Source organism: Cricetulus griseus, chromosome 8, assembly GCF_003668045.3.
Source record: "Cricetulus griseus strain 17A/GY chromosome 8, alternate assembly CriGri-PICRH-1.0, whole genome shotgun sequence".
NCBI classification, from domain to species: domain Eukaryota; kingdom Metazoa; phylum Chordata; class Mammalia; order Rodentia; family Cricetidae; genus Cricetulus; species Cricetulus griseus.
This window is the reverse complement of record NC_048601.1, coordinates 21826185-21843269: the sequence shown is the minus strand read 5'-3', so window position 1 is coordinate 21843269 and position 17085 is coordinate 21826185.

The following is a 17085-nucleotide window of genomic DNA, read 5'->3' as shown; positions in this document are numbered from 1 at the left end:
TTTGAGGTCATGGGTGGATGAAAATGCCAGGTCCTGGAGGGCCTTCTGGAGTTTTGCCTGCTGTGGTGCGACCGGCTGCTGGGAGCTTTGAGGTGAGCTCAGATTCCACACCATGCCTCAGGACATGGAGGAAAATGGTGAAGGCAAGGAAGTCACTAGAATTATAGCACCCCTTCAGCTGGAGCACAAAGGGAGACATCAGCCATATCAGCTGAACTCAACTTGACCCAACAGGGACCAAGGGAGAGATTGTTGCAGAAGCCTTCATTGTCTCATTCACAATTATGGAATTGTCGAGCCATCCACACCACTGTAAGAGATGCTTCCTTGTCCATAACAGCCAGTGGCTGCATAGACCGTGAGCTTTCCACTGGGTTTGTAGTGGCTGCATGGAGCACGGACATCCTCAGGGTCTCCAGCAGCAGCATGGGCCATGGACCACAGATGTCAACCTGGCCTTAGGTAACAGCACAGGCCACACACATCAAGATGGCCTCTGGTGGCTGCATGGACCACAGATAAGAACATGGCTGTCAGCAGCATGATGGAGCACAGACCTCCACATGGCCTCTTGTGGGAGCATGGACAACAGACATCAACATGGCCTCTCATGGGAGCATGGACCTCTAACATTTCCTTCTGTTCTCCCATATCTACCAGTCACTAAGAACCTTTTTGATTTTTCACAAATGGTTATTATTTATCTATTTGCTTTTAGAGCAAAATGTCACGCAGCTATCTTAGTTGCATTTTCTGTTGCTTTGATGAAACACAATTCTCGTGAGGGAATAGTTTATTTGACTTACACTTCCATGTCCCTGTTCATTACTGAAGGTCAGAACAGGAAAGCCACAAGGCATGCACCTAGAGGCAGGAGCTGCTGATGCAGAGACCACAGAGAGATGATGTTTACTGTGTTGCTCCCATGCTCTGCCAGCCTGCCTCACCGAACCCAGGAAAACTGGTCCCACTCTCAATGGGCTGGGCCCTACCCCTTCAATCAGTAGTTAAGAAAATGCCTTCCAGGCCTGATGTGCGATGGCCTGTGTGCTGTGAATATGTTGCTTTTATTGGTTGATGAATAAAGCTGCTTTGGCCTATGGCAAGGCAGAATATAGCTAGGCAGGAAATCCAAGGAGAAATACAGGGAGAAGATGCCAGCAACTGCTGAGGAAGCAAGACATGTAGAAAATGAGGTAACACCATGGCCAGGAAGCAATATATAGATTAATGGAAATGTGTTCATTTAAATGTAAGAGCTAGCTAGTAATAAGCCCAAGCCATGGGCCAAGCAATTGTAATTAATATTAAGCCTCGGAGTGATTATAAGTGGCTGTGGTACTGACAGGCAGAACAGAAAGGCTCTAGCTACAAATAGTGTCCAAAGTGAGGCTCTTGAATTTCTATAAGGCCTATGTAAAGCTTTAAAAAAAAGGGGGGGGGGCTTCTAGACACACAATAATGGAGCCAAAAACAGTTGGTAGTTCATGTCTCTTATTGTGGGCCACGGTGCAGAACTGCATCCCCTGGCCGCAGCATGGCAGACTCCTGAAGTCTCTCACAGCCACAGTATAGAGGCTCCTCCCAGCCACTGCCTACAGGCTTGAGAGCTCAACTGAGGGTTGAAGAAGAGTCCAGCCACATGCTGTGTGGTGGCTTCCTGCAGCCTGTTCCATAAGCCACTGTCAAGAGGCTTCTCCTAGCTGCTATCTACAGGAAGTAAGCGTTGCCAACTTTGGCATGTCGGGAAGCCTAGTGGGGTGGAGCCAGCAGCCATCGATGCTTCTTTAGTCCTTAGCAGTTTAAAGCAATGATCAGAAAAAGATTACAGATACAAAATAAAGAGAGATCCAGACAAAAAGAAACCTCTAAACATGTCACAGTGTGTTTAAAAAAATGTGCAAAGGCTTGAGAGAGGAAAAAGGATAGAGACAGTCATAGATTAGAAAGAACAATCTAGCCGGGGCGTTGGTGGCGCACGCCTTTAATCCCAGCACTCGGGAGGCAGGGGCAGGCGGATCTCTGTGAGTTGGAGGCCAGCCTGGTCTCCAGAGTGAGTGCCAGGATAGGCTCCAAAGAAACCCTATCTCAAAAAGCAAAAAAAAAAAAAAAAAAAAAAAAAAAAAAAAAAAAAAAAAAAAATCTAGAAATAGAGTAATAAAAATTATAATAAGCCACATAAAGATGAAAAATACACAGAGTCTGGATTTTGTATGTTTTCTTTGAATTTATTGACTTAAGGAGCTAACTGATGAGAGACATTTGATTATTGGACTACTAAGTCAAACCAACATATATATTTTAAAGGTATCTTGACTTCTAAATTTAAGTCTAAAGATATGTTGCTTTGGAATGGATATGTTCTGCTTTTGTTTCCACAGACGATTAGAAGCTATGGTTTCCTTCCCAGGTTAATATGGTTTGGTTGAACAAGACCCCCTGAAAGGTCTCCAATGGGAACAATGGCACAGGTAATCCAACATCCACAGCAGTTTCAAGGATACTGGCTGAGATGGGCCTACCATACAAAATGCCCCAAACAGGACTTGGCTATTATCTCAAATTTTCTCAGGGATCCTAAAGACACTTCATCCACAGACAGCAGGAATCAGTTTGGAGAAAATGACGTCCACATTCCCAAGAGTTGGGAGATTATCGATGGTATTTGGGTATTTGGTAGGTTATGGATGTTTGCATATTTAGGAGAACATAGGAATATAAAATAAAAAGACAACTATTATTCTCATATATTTTGCACTGGCATGGATTTTGGTATAGTGCTACAAATTTAAAGTTAATTTTGTTATACTATATACATGTTTTTATTCTTGTTTAAAGAACTTTTATATTGATACAAATTTAAGGTCAATTTTGTTACACTATATGTATGTTTCTACTCTTGTTTAAGGTACTGTTTATGCAGCTCATATAAAATGTAATGTATAGCTAAGAAATATAAAATAATAGTCATCTATAATAGTCAAACTTACAGTCATGTTCATTTGATTTTCTAGATATGCAGAGATATATTTCAAATGGATAGATAATATTCAAACACTTTAAAGACCTACAGAATATAACATTTAAAATGTTTTAAGAACTTAGACTTTTCTGGACAGTGCGGCACACCTGCTCCTGACAGCACCAATTACTTCAAGAGGCTGATGGGCAGTGAAGAAGCTCCTTATGGAATTTGCTTTCAATGCGGCAAGACTAGCCATTTGGGCAAGAAACTGCTCTTGCCTGGACTGCTTGACTGTATGCTGTATAAACTGGACATGCAAGACCCACAGAAAAATGACTGCTGAACTTGCCAAAACAAGATGGGACAGTACTTCAGGGTTCCTGATTCATAGAAGAGTTTGTCAGACATTCTGCAGGACATAGAGAAAAATGACTGACAAACCACCAATATAAGTGGGACAGTTTCAAATTTTCTGCTTCACTGAGAAGTCTGCCAGACACTCTAAGCCTGTAGGCTGAAGATGGATACCCCAACATTACAGAAGAACTTTGGGTGGCTGTCCAGGCAGCCAGATATCTCTGTCATTTCTAGAGTTTTGGAAGTTGCTTCCAATGTACTTCCTGTTTACTTAGGTAATGTTATATCCTTCTGGGGTCTTTGATGGAGTTGAAGACTAGACAGTTATAATTAAAGTTTTCCTTAGTTATGATAAAAGATAAATTAGATATAAAACTTTAGGCTCACAAAGATAGGATAGATGATAGAGTGTTTTCTTTAATTTTGCCAAATATAAATAGACTAAATATTATAACTGTAATTCTTGCTTGATACCTGTTTTGTTATATGTAATTTTACAATGTTAAAGTTGAAACCTTCCTTTTTAATTAGAAAAGGAGAAATGATGTGGAATGTCTTTCTGTGTTCTGTGAATGTGTTGCTTTTATTAGTTGATATATAAAGCTGCTTTGGCCTACGGCAGGGTAGAAAATAGCTAGGTGGAAAATTCAAGCAGAGATACAGGAAGAAAGAAGGCAGAGTTGAGAGAAGACACCAGCAGCCGCTGAGGAAGCAAGACATGTAGAAAATGAGGTAACTCCATGGCCACATGGCAATACATAGATTAATAGAAATAGGTTAGTTTAAATGTAAGAGATCGCTAGTAATAAGCCTAAGCCATGGGCAAAACAATTATAATTTTAAAAGGAAGGAAGGGAAGGAGGGAGGGAGGGAGGGAGGGAGGGAGAGAGGGAGGAAGGAGGAGGGAGGGAGGGAGGGAGAGAGGAGGGAGGGAGGGAGAAGGGAGGAAGGAGGAAGGAAGGAAGGAAGGAAGGAAGGAAGGAAGGAAGAAAGAATAAAAGAAAGAAAGAGAAAATGCCAGGTACTTTCCCTTGGGGACAGGGTAGGTGAGCAGGTACCTTCTAACAACATGAGCTAGAACAGCAGCCCCTCCAGCCCAAGCCAGGGACAATGACCACCAAAGCAGGCCATGGGATCCACAAATAGCACTCTCTGGGACCAATAAGCTCCTGTGCTCCCCAACGCCTTCCTACTTCTTCCTTACCCCTCTTACTTTTTTTAATAGAAGAGTTCATTTAGTTTATCTTTTAATTTTTTAAATTTCTCCTTTTGATTATTTTTAATGTCGATGGATGTTTTACCTGCACATATCTGTGTACTGCATGACACCTGGTGCCTGAGGTCAGAAGGGGGTATCGGGTTCCCCCGGCACTGGAGTTACAGACAGTTATGAGCTGTCATGTGGGTGCTGGGAATTGAACTCGTGTCCTCTGGATGAGCAGAGTGCTCTTGACCTCTGAGCCATCTTTTCAGGCTCTTCCTTGCCCCTTCTCAACATCAGTCACAAGAACCAAAAGTACAGGCCAATGAGCAAACATCTGTTCATCCTGGAGCCTGTGACTCTAGGTCTCTGAGTCTGTCTTTGCCTCCTTAGCCACAGTTTCCTGCATTTTTCCCTTCCAAGTCTCCTTTGCAGACAGAGTCCCCTAGCAATCCTGACACCAGGGTCCCAGCTGGATGTTGCTCTTGGCTTCTTTCCTCTTGCCTGTACACTCTGGGCTAAGTCAACTGCACCCATGCGTCCCTCTGCCATCTGTAAACTGCCCTTGACATTTGTTCTCCAGCCACAGCCATCGCCAGAGCCCCAGAGTGATGTTTGCAATTGTCTGTAAAACGTTTCCATTTGTGTGCCCAAAGTCAAGTCAGAATTCATTGTCTCCCGGGGCCCAAAGCTCCTCCACTTCTATATTTACTGTGTCTACAGATGGCAGTCACCAGCCAGACCTTAGCCACACAGCTGTCCCTTGTCCCCTTACTGCCACGTCCCCTCCCCTCCCTACACCACATCCAGAGTAACTGGACTAACCAGCATGGTAGCTATTTGGCACGCAGTTAGCCCAAACGGAAATGTGCTAAGTGTAAAATACACACCACATTGTAAAATAGTATCAAAAGCATGCCCAGTTTTCTTATTGTCGAAAATTACAGTATTTTGAATAGTTTATATGAAACAAAACATATTCCTAAAATTAAATGTGCTTGTTTCTCTTCGGTCTTCTAATGGTTCTTCCTAGGATGTTTTACATGCGTGGCTTGCATTTATGACTCTCTACTTACCTCTATCGTATGGCACTCTGCTAAGTGTCTGCTGCTGTTTCTTCCTAACTGAGGCCCTTGTTTCTCACCTGCCCCAAACTGGTCCCCAGTCTTAATCCTCCCTTAGCCAGGCTGCTCAACCTGGAGCTGCAGGGCCTATCTAAAGAGTAAAAGTGGCCTGGCGTTGGTGGCACCCGCCTTTAATCCCAGCACTCGGGAGGCAGAGGCAGGCAGATCTCTGTGAGTTGGAGGCCAGCCTGGTCTCCAGAGCGAGTGCCAGGATAGGCTCCAAAGCTACACAGAGAAACCCTGTCTCAAAAAAACAAAAACAAAAAACAAACAAACAAAAAACAACAACAACAACAAAGAGTAAAAGTGACCATGTCCCTCCCTGCTTAAAGCACCCAGCGATGACTCCAGATCAAGGCCACTGAGTTAAGAGGGCACACCAGCTTCTCAATGTATCCCTATGACCTCCCAGGAGCATCTGCCTTCCTTCCTTCCTTCCGGCTTCTGTGCTTTTTTCTATCCTTGCTTGAAATTCCCCATTATGAGCCATGCCTAGTGACACGGACTTGTAATATCTGCAGGCTGGGGAAGGAGAATGGATCGCAAGTTCAAGGCCTGGCTAGGCTACAGAGTTCAGGGCCAGTCTGAACAACTTCGGCTGTTTCACAAAAACAAGAGAGCTGCAGTGGCTAGGAGGGTGTCTACTGGGGCTAGAAGGATGTCTCAGTTGGTAAAGCACTCACCTCAATAGCACAGGTTCTAAGTTTGAGTCCCAGGACCCACAGCAAAATGCTGACACGGTGGTATGTGCTTGCAATCTCAACATGGGAAAAGGTGGGACACGAGGATTCTTAAGGATCCCTAGGCAGCGGCTGGAGAGATGGCTCAGGGGTTAAGAGCACCGGCTGCTCTTCTAGAGGTCATGAGTTCAATTCCCAGCAACCACATTGGTGGCTCACAACCATCTGTTATGAGATCTGGTGCCCTCTTCTGGTGCACAGGCATACATGGAGGCAGAATGTTGTATAAATAATAAATAAATAAATAAATAGGATCCCTAGCCAGCCAGCCTATTTGTTATATAATTGGTAAGTTTCTTTGAGACAGTCTCAAAAAAGGTGAACAGCAACCGTGCACATGCGTGCACACACTCACATTTTAAAGAAGGGAAGGGATGTGGGTGTGCCTCAGTGTAGAGCACTCCCCTAGCGTGCACAGTGTTCTAGGTCCAAACTCTTATGCAAAACAGAAAAAGAAAAGAAGGAAGGGAGGGAGGGAGGGAGGGAGGGAGGGAGGGAGGGAGGGAGGGAGGGGCCCAACTTCTCCTCTCTCTAACTGAACTCCTGACTCTCTTGATCTGGCTCCTCCCTCCCTACTGCCATTCCCAGACTCTTGTAGGTATCAGATGCCTAAACACTGACCCTCCACAAGTTCAAGACTGAGCAAGCCTGTTCTCTGGGAGGCATCCACTAAGGTCTACTAGAATTGCAGGCTGGGAGGTAGGAGGATTGCTCTTTCATTTCCAAGGACTTGTCAACTGGCATTGAAACTCAGAAGGAGGGAGGAAAGACCAACATCTTTGACTCCCAGCTAACCTCTCTGTGCTTTGCAAAAGTCCCTCCAAAGCACCCAGCAATGTCTGCAGGACGTTGTCCCCAGCTTCACCCTCAATTACCCTGCTCCTCCTCTGCTCTCCCCAGGGTCGCTGTAGATAACTCAGCCCCCAAGTCTCAGGTCTTTAGGATTGGGGGAGGGGAGTCCTGTATCGGAGCATCTCTCAGAAGAAATGGGCTGAAGAAGTCACAGTGGCTTGGTGTCCTGGCTCCAATTTCTCCTTTATCCTGCCTTTCACTATAGATCCTAGTAACCTGGTGTTAGACCCCCGGAAAACTCAAGTATCCAGGGTCCCAGGCCACGTTCGCGGTCACCCCAATCACCAGGCGGATTCGAGAGCTTGCTGCAAACTGCACGAGGCTTTATTGTAATTTAACGAGCTAACCCCATGTTAGCTCGGGTCTTTCACCCACCCGCCATGGTGGATGGCTAGCAAAAAGACAGTTCGAAGCCGCTGCGTACAGATCTTTATAGGGCAGCATAAGGGGAGTGTCTAGGGGTACGCACAGGCTCACGATTGGTGTGCCTCCAGGCTTGGAGGGCTTGCCCTGTGTTGATTGGTCAACTGGTTGTTATGGCCCATAGGCCCTCCCAGGGTGGTTGCTACGCTTTGTGGGTCATTGCTGTGTGCTTGTCCGTAAAGCACACCCAGGGTCGTAAAGCATAGTGCCACCAGCTAACTTCTGATTGGTTCCTTGTCACGAGACAGGCATCTGACCTCTAAGTGACCAAGGCAAGTTTATGGCAAGCATGTGTTCGGCTGTTATGGCTGCCGAAAGGGGAGCAGGTCCCTTCAGTGTAGGTCAAGGCGCCTTCTGATTGGTTTAATGAAGAGCTGAATGGCCTTCACTATATGCAGGATTTCCAGGGAGATAAAGGAAGAGGAGATGTGTTGGGCCTAGTGGAACTTCCTGAGCCTGGCTAGAGTTTGGTGACCTGTCTCAGCAAAACTACCTCTGCCCAGCTACTGCTAACGTGGTGAAATATTATTTTCCCTTACACCTCACCCCATCCTGAGGTCCCCACCCACATTCTCAACCTTATATAAGAGCATGCCTGATGCAATAAAGAGAGACTCTGCTTCAACAAGTCTCCCAACTCAGTGTGGTTGTTCTCTCCAGTGACTAGGAGGGGAGTCTGAGTTGTCAACACTCACCATCCTGCTCAGTCCCAGGAAGAGACGGGCTGAACCAGCCCTTCCCCAGCCCTACCTGCCAGAGGACCCAGCAGAGATGAATCTAGGAACATGGAGACACCAACCAGACACGGACCAAGTTGAACAGACAGAAGGAATAAGAAGTTTTTAAAAAGCCACATGGCAGAGTATAGAGTAATAGAAGCAGTTTAATTTAAGTTATAAGAGCTAGTTGGGGACAAGCCTAAGCTGAAGGCCAAGCTTTCTCAGTTAAGGTCTCCATGTCATTGTTTGCAGGCCGGTGGTCCCACAAAGAAAAGTCCTCTACAGCCCTCATTTTCCAGGGAAACAGGAAGATTTGCAATATTGGTACAATCACCCACACTTCAAATGCCCCAGCAGCCATTTCCTGGAGAGTTAAATGGAAGTCAAGGACTTTGAAAAGGAGTGAACTACCACTGACCAGAACCTTTTCTCTCTCTATTTCCCCCTCATCTCTCATGTGTCTGTCACAGGAACTGACTGTGAGGGATGCAGTGTCCAAGCTGGCCTTCAAGAAGGTCTCCTAGCCAAGGACCCCTCAATGCAGATCTAGATTCAGCCCAGACCCTGCCAGGTCAGCATCTTACCTTGGACCACTGACTCTTTCTCAGTCCCTCCTCACCCCTCCCATGTTTAATCTGTAGCCTGTAGTCCCCAGACAGATACCTTTTTTATGTTTCACTGACCAACAGTGACCACCACCCCACTTCCAGGACAAGTTCTGATCCCAGGTGACAGAAGTAGACAGGGAAAAAATGATCACTCTCTGTTCTTTGCAGTGCATTTGGCCCCTGGCTCTCCTTCTAAGAAAGAACTGAGGTCTTGGGGGTCCATCGGTAGTGAAAATGCTATTGTGAGGGCCCTCTGGGAATCTGCGGCTGGGTTCAGGAGTTCAGTCAAAAGCATCTGGTACAATACCTTTTAGGTTTTTGATTTGTTTTGGGGTGCACAAGTGTGTGTGTGTGTGTGTGTCCATGAGGTCAGAGGGCAACTTTCAGGATTCAACTCTTTGTCTCTACCATGTGAGTCTGTGAGTCTCAGAGGGATCCAACTTGGTCCTCAGGCTTCTCCACTGAGCAGCAGTCTCACTGGGGCCCTGGCAGAGTCTGCTCATTTGTCTTCATTGCTCAGAAAATCTTATGTGCTCACCAGAACGAGATTCAAAGCCATGCTCACAGAGAACCACAAACTCACCTCATCCATAGCTGAGGACATGCATTCCCCACATGCTAGAACAGAGCACAGGGCTGGGCAAGACTTATACAGCCCTGGTGGAAGCCACAAGCCTCCTTGACCTCCACGCCTGTGTGGGAACCCATGGAGAAGCAAGGGGGCCTGAGAATAAGAGGAGGAGATGGCAGACACAGGGTTGGGGGACAGAGGCTGTGGAGGTGACAGTATGGAAAGGACCAGCAGGGACAACTGTAGAGACCCTCTGCTTACAAGCCAAGAAGGCTGGGGGTGGAGGCCAAGAGGGAGAGCTGCAGGCAAGGAAGCCTTGAGTTCCAGAGTCACCATCCTGGAAAGCAGCCAGAAAGGTGGAGCTGGTTCAGGAGCAGCCTCAGCCTCCTCTCTCCCTCCCTGAGAGGCCTTAGTTCTTTCAGAATAAGAGTCTGTGGATCAAGTGTCAGACAGAGAGGGGCTCAGTGTAAGAGTGAGACCAAGTAAGGTAGAGGGGCAAGGAGAGGGTGTTGGAAAGACCCTGGAAGCCAGGTATGGAAGTACACATCTCTGGCAAGAATTTTCTCCCTGCACGTAGGGGGAAGAATAGGCAACTTCTACCCACCTCCTCCTGAAGTCTCAACAGCAAGCCAAAGGATTGTCCACCAAAGGTCCCCCAAGGGAACTGATGAGTTGATTTGGCTTGCTTACTGGGGCATGAATGACTCCAGAGCACACACACTAGATGTCTACATCCAGCACGAATGATGCCTTTCCCAGAGCTGCATCCGTAGAGCTTTCTCCCACGAGTCCCTCCCAGCCGGTATACCCTAGCCGATCCTGAGACCTAGAAGGTCACATGTGATTGGGGCAAAATTGCACCCAGGTGGCTGGAAGGAGTGGTTGGATAATCTGGCGAGGGTCCACTGACTGTCTCCATGCATCCTTCTATGAAGGAATGTCTACAGTCAACAAGTCTAGTCATGGTGACCTGGTGCAAGCAGACACGACTGATCATATGAAGATGGCTGCTGTTTGCCTCAGAGGATAGCGCTGCATGATGATATCCAAAAATCTCAGCTTTGGGAAGACTGAGGGAAGAGGGAGACAAGTCTGGGGCCCTGTTAGGCTATATAGTTATATAGTGAGATCCAATCTTTGCTAGGGGTGGGGGGAATCCCTGTTGTCACCCAGTGAACACTCCTGCTTTGTCTTCCTCCAATAGTTAGGTGCCTCACTCATAAAAGAAAATTGTGTGTGGTGGGGGGAGCTCTGCCCAAGAATGAGACTTGGTCCTTCATTGATCCCAGAATGAATTTGGAAAAGAACTCAGAGTTGGACTGGACACCTTATCCAGACACCCTAAATGTCCTCAGCACAGTGGAAAGTGGAGTCCTCTTCTCAGAAACAGCTCTGTGAACCACTGGATCCCACCATGCCCCACCCCCGCTCACAGTACATAAGATGTTCCCTGTGTAGTCATCCATTGTCGAAGGAGCTGGAAGGCTCCATGGTGGCTGTCAGACCCAAGCCAAAGTGAGCTTAGTCCCTCAGAGAGCACCGTGACTCGGGGGTCCAGACCACCCACCCTGTAAGTCTGCACCCTCCTCTCAGTCATACCCCACCAAGACCCAGAATTCTCTAGCTCACCCAAAGAAGCTCAAACTCCCAGAGCGAGACTGAGCAGCTCCAGAAGCAACTTCAAGGAGTTAGGAGCCTCAAACCACCCAGATGCTGAAGGTGGAGTGCTATTCCAGTTGTGGGCAGCAGAGGGCGCAACTCTGCAACTCTAGTCCCCACACCTAGGATATACCACAGCCCACATATACACACACTCCCCCTTTCCAAACCCGCATACAGCCTCACAAGACAATGTCCCTCCTTCAAATCGACCCCCATTCATCCTTACAAGGAAGAGACAGTTGTCAGGGGGAATCAACATTCCAGTAAAGAAGAGGCAAGGGAAGGGCAAGGGCCAGATAGGGTGAGTCCCATCCCTGACGCTTCCTCAGCATGGAAACTGTGGAGTTCGCTTTGCTTGCTAGGTCTCAAAGCCAGTGATACCATCGGGAATCCTGGATGCTTACCTCCATAATCTATGGAGTGGCTACACTGATAAGCTGGGCCTCTGTCGCCAGACCTTGAGGCCAGGTTGTCTGACCAGGAGCTGAAATAGCAGCTATTGTCCTCCCCATCCTTGGGTCTCAGTCACCAGGACTGGCCAGGACCAGCTATGTGGGCATCTGTGTGTAGCTAGAGTTGCTTTTGTTTTTTTGTTTTTTGTTTTTTGTTTTTTCTCACCAGATCCTGCCACTGCTTTGCCCCAAATAAGCACACAAAGAGTTACATTAATTATAAAACAGTTGGTCGATGGCTAGGGCTTCTTATTGGCTAGCTCTGTATTTCTACACGGCCTTATCTTACCAGAGAACACCTGGCACATCCTATCCTCCCCTTCTCTCCATGGCGTCTCTCCTCAATCTCCCTCTGCCTGCCTCTCCCAGAATTCTCCTCGTCTCCTAGCCCCACCTATCTTCCTGCCTCTATTGGTCAAACAGTGTTTTATTCATCAACCAATAAGAGAAACATATATACAGAAGGATTTGCCCATCACCTGTGCAACAAATACTGTCCCCCTCACCAGGGACTACCTAGATCCCAAGGGGACAAAGTGGACTGGCGTTCCACACCAACCCTACAGTAAGAACAAGGGGCCTTCAGCAGATAATTGTGTGTGCCAGTCACTGGAGGATATACCCAGAATACTTCTTCTCCTAGAAGTCTGTGACTTTTCCTTGTACCATCAGTCAGCAATGTACTGGGAAGAGAATGTACATGAGAAAACGGTAGCTATTACTATTTGAATTTGCAATCACTAGAGCTCTCCAGAGTGGAAGCAAAGCATTGTATTCTACAGATAAGGACAAGGCATTAATCCCCAATTCTGCTGAGGTGTCACAGAGCACATAATCACGTCACTGTATAAATGACTGGTAAGTGGAGTTAGTCACCAGAGCTCCCTACCTGGGCTGTTCAGACAGGGAGCTTATCTAGGGTGAACTGGATGAAGGACCATTGTTGCTCCCTAGCCTGAGCCCCAAAGCCATAATCCCCACTACAGTCCACCCATGTGCCCAAGAAAGGCACTATGGAGTGGGGCGTGTACACTACTGAATGCCTTCTCCGCCCATTCTCGCCTTCCTGACAACTAAAGGGCCAGAGTCAGGGAGAGGAGCTGGCCTGCCCATGTGCTGCTCGCACAAAATCATCAGGCTTCAGCCCATACTCCACAGTAGACATGGGACAAAATCACATCTGCAGCCAAAGCCACAACTGGGCCCTGAGCCTCTGCAATCACCAGGTGCAGATTCAGCCCTTGTCCACGCTTTCTGTTCCCTGTCTCTTACCTTGGGGTACAGATCCAGAACAGTTGTTCTGCCCTAGAGTTCTCACATTTTTTCTCTTCACTGAGGACTCCTCTGCATCTACAGAACCACCCCCATCATCTTTCCACACTAGCCAGCTTCCAGCCCTCCCTCCCTCTATCCTTCTTGGTCTCTAAGCTTTGATGCCCTCCTATAATGGCAGGCAGAAGGTCCACACGAGTGGGTGCTGAACACTCTTCTTCTACAAAAATTCACACAGGCTGCACCATTCTCTCTGTCACACCTGTTTTCTCTGTGGGGAGTAGGGAACGCCTGAGTGAATGTGGATTGTTTACACGGACATGGCCAAATCAAGGACCCCATGGGAAATGGCAAAGCCTTCCTTCCTGGTCCTAGTGCAAATGCTGACATTGTGTGCAGAAAATGCTCACCATAGCTTTAATGTTTTCTTTCTAAGAGTTGCCATGGTCATGGTGTCTGTTCACAGCAACAAAAAAACCCTAACTAAGACAGAAGTTGGTACTAGGTACTGGGATATTGCTGTGATAGGCCTGACCATGCTTGTGTTTGGAGAAAGGTGGGCTTTGGTACTTTGGGTTAGGAAAGCAGTGGGATGCTTTAAGCATTGCTTAGTGGGTCACACTAGCAGGAGCATGGAAGACAATGGTGCTGACAAATGTCAAGAGGTTGGCTCAAGAGGTTTAAGAGAAGAATTTTAGTATGCTGCTTAGAAATCATTATTGTGGTATTTTGGTAAAGATGGTGGCTGTCTTTTGTCCAAAGAGTCTGTCTGAAGCTAAAGTGAAGAGTTTTGTATTAATTCCATTGGCAGAAGGAATCTCAAAACAGCCTAGTATAGACTCTGTCGTGTGGATATTAGTGGAAGCTCTAGTGAAGACGTATAATGAAAAAGAGCAAGCTGAGCAGGGTCAATTCCAAAATGTAAACTTTGAGGAGAAAATGAGCAACAGGAAGTGGAATGGAGCTAAGGTCTGTGTTCAAGGGGAGAAACAGATTGAGAAACGGAACATAGGGAGTGGTGACCTCAGAGAAAGACCCCACCCAGCTAAGTTTCCAACTTGTGGAAAGGGACTAAAGGAAAGCTTAGAGCCAGTATGGTGGGGCACACCTTTAATCCCAGCACTGGCGAGGCAGAGGCTGGTGGATCTCTGACTTTGAGGCCAGCCTGGTCTAGAAATCCAGTTTCAGGACCAACCAAGCTTAGGCAGTGAAGACCAGAAATCTGATGAAGATGTAATTGAATGAGGGGGCCATGTTCCAGCCCCAGTAAGCAGCAGAACTTAGCACCTTCAGCCACTTGGTTCTTGATTTAGAGCTAATGATGGAAAAAATGAGTTATGGGAGAAAGCCAGGCATGTGTCAGGGGTGTCCATGAATGGAGGCTTAGTAGAGAGGACATTGCATGAAGCTGTGAAGTTGAAGCCTGGATTGCCTTAGAAAACCCAAGCTGTGAGCGATGCCAGAGTTGTGGGTTACCTGCTGAGGAGAGCTGCTAACGGGGAGTGGAACCAACCCAAGAGAAAGAAGCGTATTGCAGTCAACAAAGCTGAATGAGTTTGGGGTCCTGAAGAGCATTTCAACATCAGACATGAAGATGCAGAGTTTGGAGTTTGCCTGGCTGGTTTTTGGTCTTGTTTTTGCTTCAGTATTTCTCCTCTACGCTCCCTTTCCTGTGTTTGGAATGGTAATGCATAGCCTGTGCCATCATGCGTTGGAAGTATGTGATCTGCTTTGGGATTTTAATTCTTGAAGAGGTCTAACTTAACATCAATGCAGCCATGACAGGCTGCAGACTAACAATACTAGGACCAGGCCTCACCCTTACAATAACCAGGAAAAACCACAGACTGTACCCTAGATGTTCCAGACCATTAAGAATAGCTTACCTAACTTGTAGATAGGTTGCCAATTTCCTTGCAGCAACACCAGTATCAATCAATGTTTGATAAGACTTCTGTTACCCCCCATTCCTGCCCAATCAGAAGTCCAACCCCCATCTGAATCCAGAATTCCTCTTCCCTCTCCCATCCTTTACTCCTTAAAAACCCTTCCATAGCTAAGCTAAATGCTCTCCCTGATCCAACCACTGTGTGGAAGCCGACAGAGAGCCCAAGCTCGAGCTTGCAATAAAGGCTCTTTGCCTTGACATACGAACTTAGACTCCTGGTGGTCTCTGGGGGCTCATGAAGTGGGCATAACAATTTTCCAGGGGATTACAGTTAAGAGAGTGCCTGAGTCTCAGAAGAGACTCCGGACTTTGAAACAAGTTTGAGACTGTGATAGACTATGGGGACTTTTGACGTTGGACTGAATGAGTTTTTGATATGGCTACAAGTCTTTGGGGGCCAGAGAGTAGAACGTGCTGGTTTGAAAGAAAATGCCCCCAAAAGGGAGTGCCACTATTAGGAGGTGTGGCCTTGTTAGAGGAAGTGTGTCACTGTGGGGGCGGGCTCTGAGGTCTTTTTCTCAAGCTTCACTCAGGGTGACAGTCAGTAGACTTCCTGCTGCCTTCTGATCAAGATGTAGTCAGCACCATGTCTGTCTGCATGCCGCCTTGCTCCTTATAATGATGACAATGGACTGAGCCTCTGAAACTGTGAGCCGACACCTCAATTAAATGTTTTCCTTCTAAGACCTGCCATGGTCAGGGTGTCTCTTCACAGCAATAAAAAACCCTAACTAAGACACCCTATCCCCTTAATTCAGCTATGTGCAATGACCTCACCTCCTGTTCGCCTGTGTAAAATAAACACACTGAGCTTCCCTGAAGTTGAGGCTTCCCCATCAGAAAGCCCAGTTCAGCCAGCCCCAGCTTTGTCTGTGTGTCTGTCCGTTCCCCCACTGCACCAGCCAGGTCAAGTCCTTGGAGCTGTGCTAGGACTGTGGCACCTCTGTTTGTGACATGTGTGGGTATGTCTGTGTCGTAGTATCCCAAAGGCTTGCTGCCAGCCAGCCTCTTTTCTCTCTCCTTTGTGTCCGTAACAATAACTATGGCTTCTTCAAGTGGCCCAGGCAGAGCTAAAAACATCCTTGGACAGGTCACTGTTGAGACCCCACCAGATGATCCTAGGCTAATCATGCCACTTCCCCATTTTGTCCTCTTCCGTTCTGCTGCCCACGACCGATCTGCTCCCTTGCCTTCTGCCTTCTGTTCCAGCCCCTCCCCTTGGGTTCCTCTCTCTCTCTTCCCAGCTATTTTAGGAAAATGCTTGCTCCATCCCCTTGACACAGCTGCAAGAAAGCTATCATCATCTTTAATGCAACAAAAACTTACCCTGTGGGTCTCCAGTGCAGAGAGAGCACACATGGGAGGGGCAGCTAGATGGCAAAGCCCCCCTCCGTGAAGTTGCACCCCCCCCACCACTGCACCCCACTCATTCCACGGAAGCACTTCTGAACAGCTCAAATGGGCATCGGGGACGGTCTGAAGGGTTTGCCAAAGTCATAAAGGTGGAAGGGGTAGAACAGAGAACTCTACAGCTCAATGGCTGAGGCCCAAACACAGCCTCACCCATGAGCTGGTATTTGTGAGGAAGGGAAGCCCCTCCGGGTGAGGAGCTACCCACATAGGCAATGTGTTTCAGAGCTTTGACTGAAGATCATTGCCGCAAGATGAAGGTCCACACAGAGTTGGATGTGGAAGGCTCGGGTTTAGGCTCTTCAGCAAGGAAACACGCTCCTTCAGACAGTCTTTTCACAAAGCTTCGGGACACATACTGTGGTTAGCCTCCACTAGGCTAGAAGGGCATTCTGCCCAAGGCTCCTCTAGCCTGCCCTGCCTCTTGCCTCTTCAGCAGCTCCTTGAGTCTTTTTACTCCCTTGCTATCCTCTCTAAACCCCACCCCCTCTTGTGTTTGATCTCCCGTGGGTCGTTTTGATCTTTCCAATGCTACTACTATGGAGGGAGAGGTGGAGAGCCCCTCCAAGGGCTAGAAATGATTCCTGACGTGTTCCCTTTGAAGGTCCCTTCACGCACCATCTCTTCCCACAATGCATCGGGCATGGTCTGGGTGAGAAATAAAACATAAAAGAAGTGAAATTGCGTCACTTCTGCAGCTAGGTTACTCTGGAAGTTCCCCCATCAGCTCCGGTTTTGGGGGCTTGCTCCCCTGGCTTGTGGCCTCCTCATGCTCTCACCA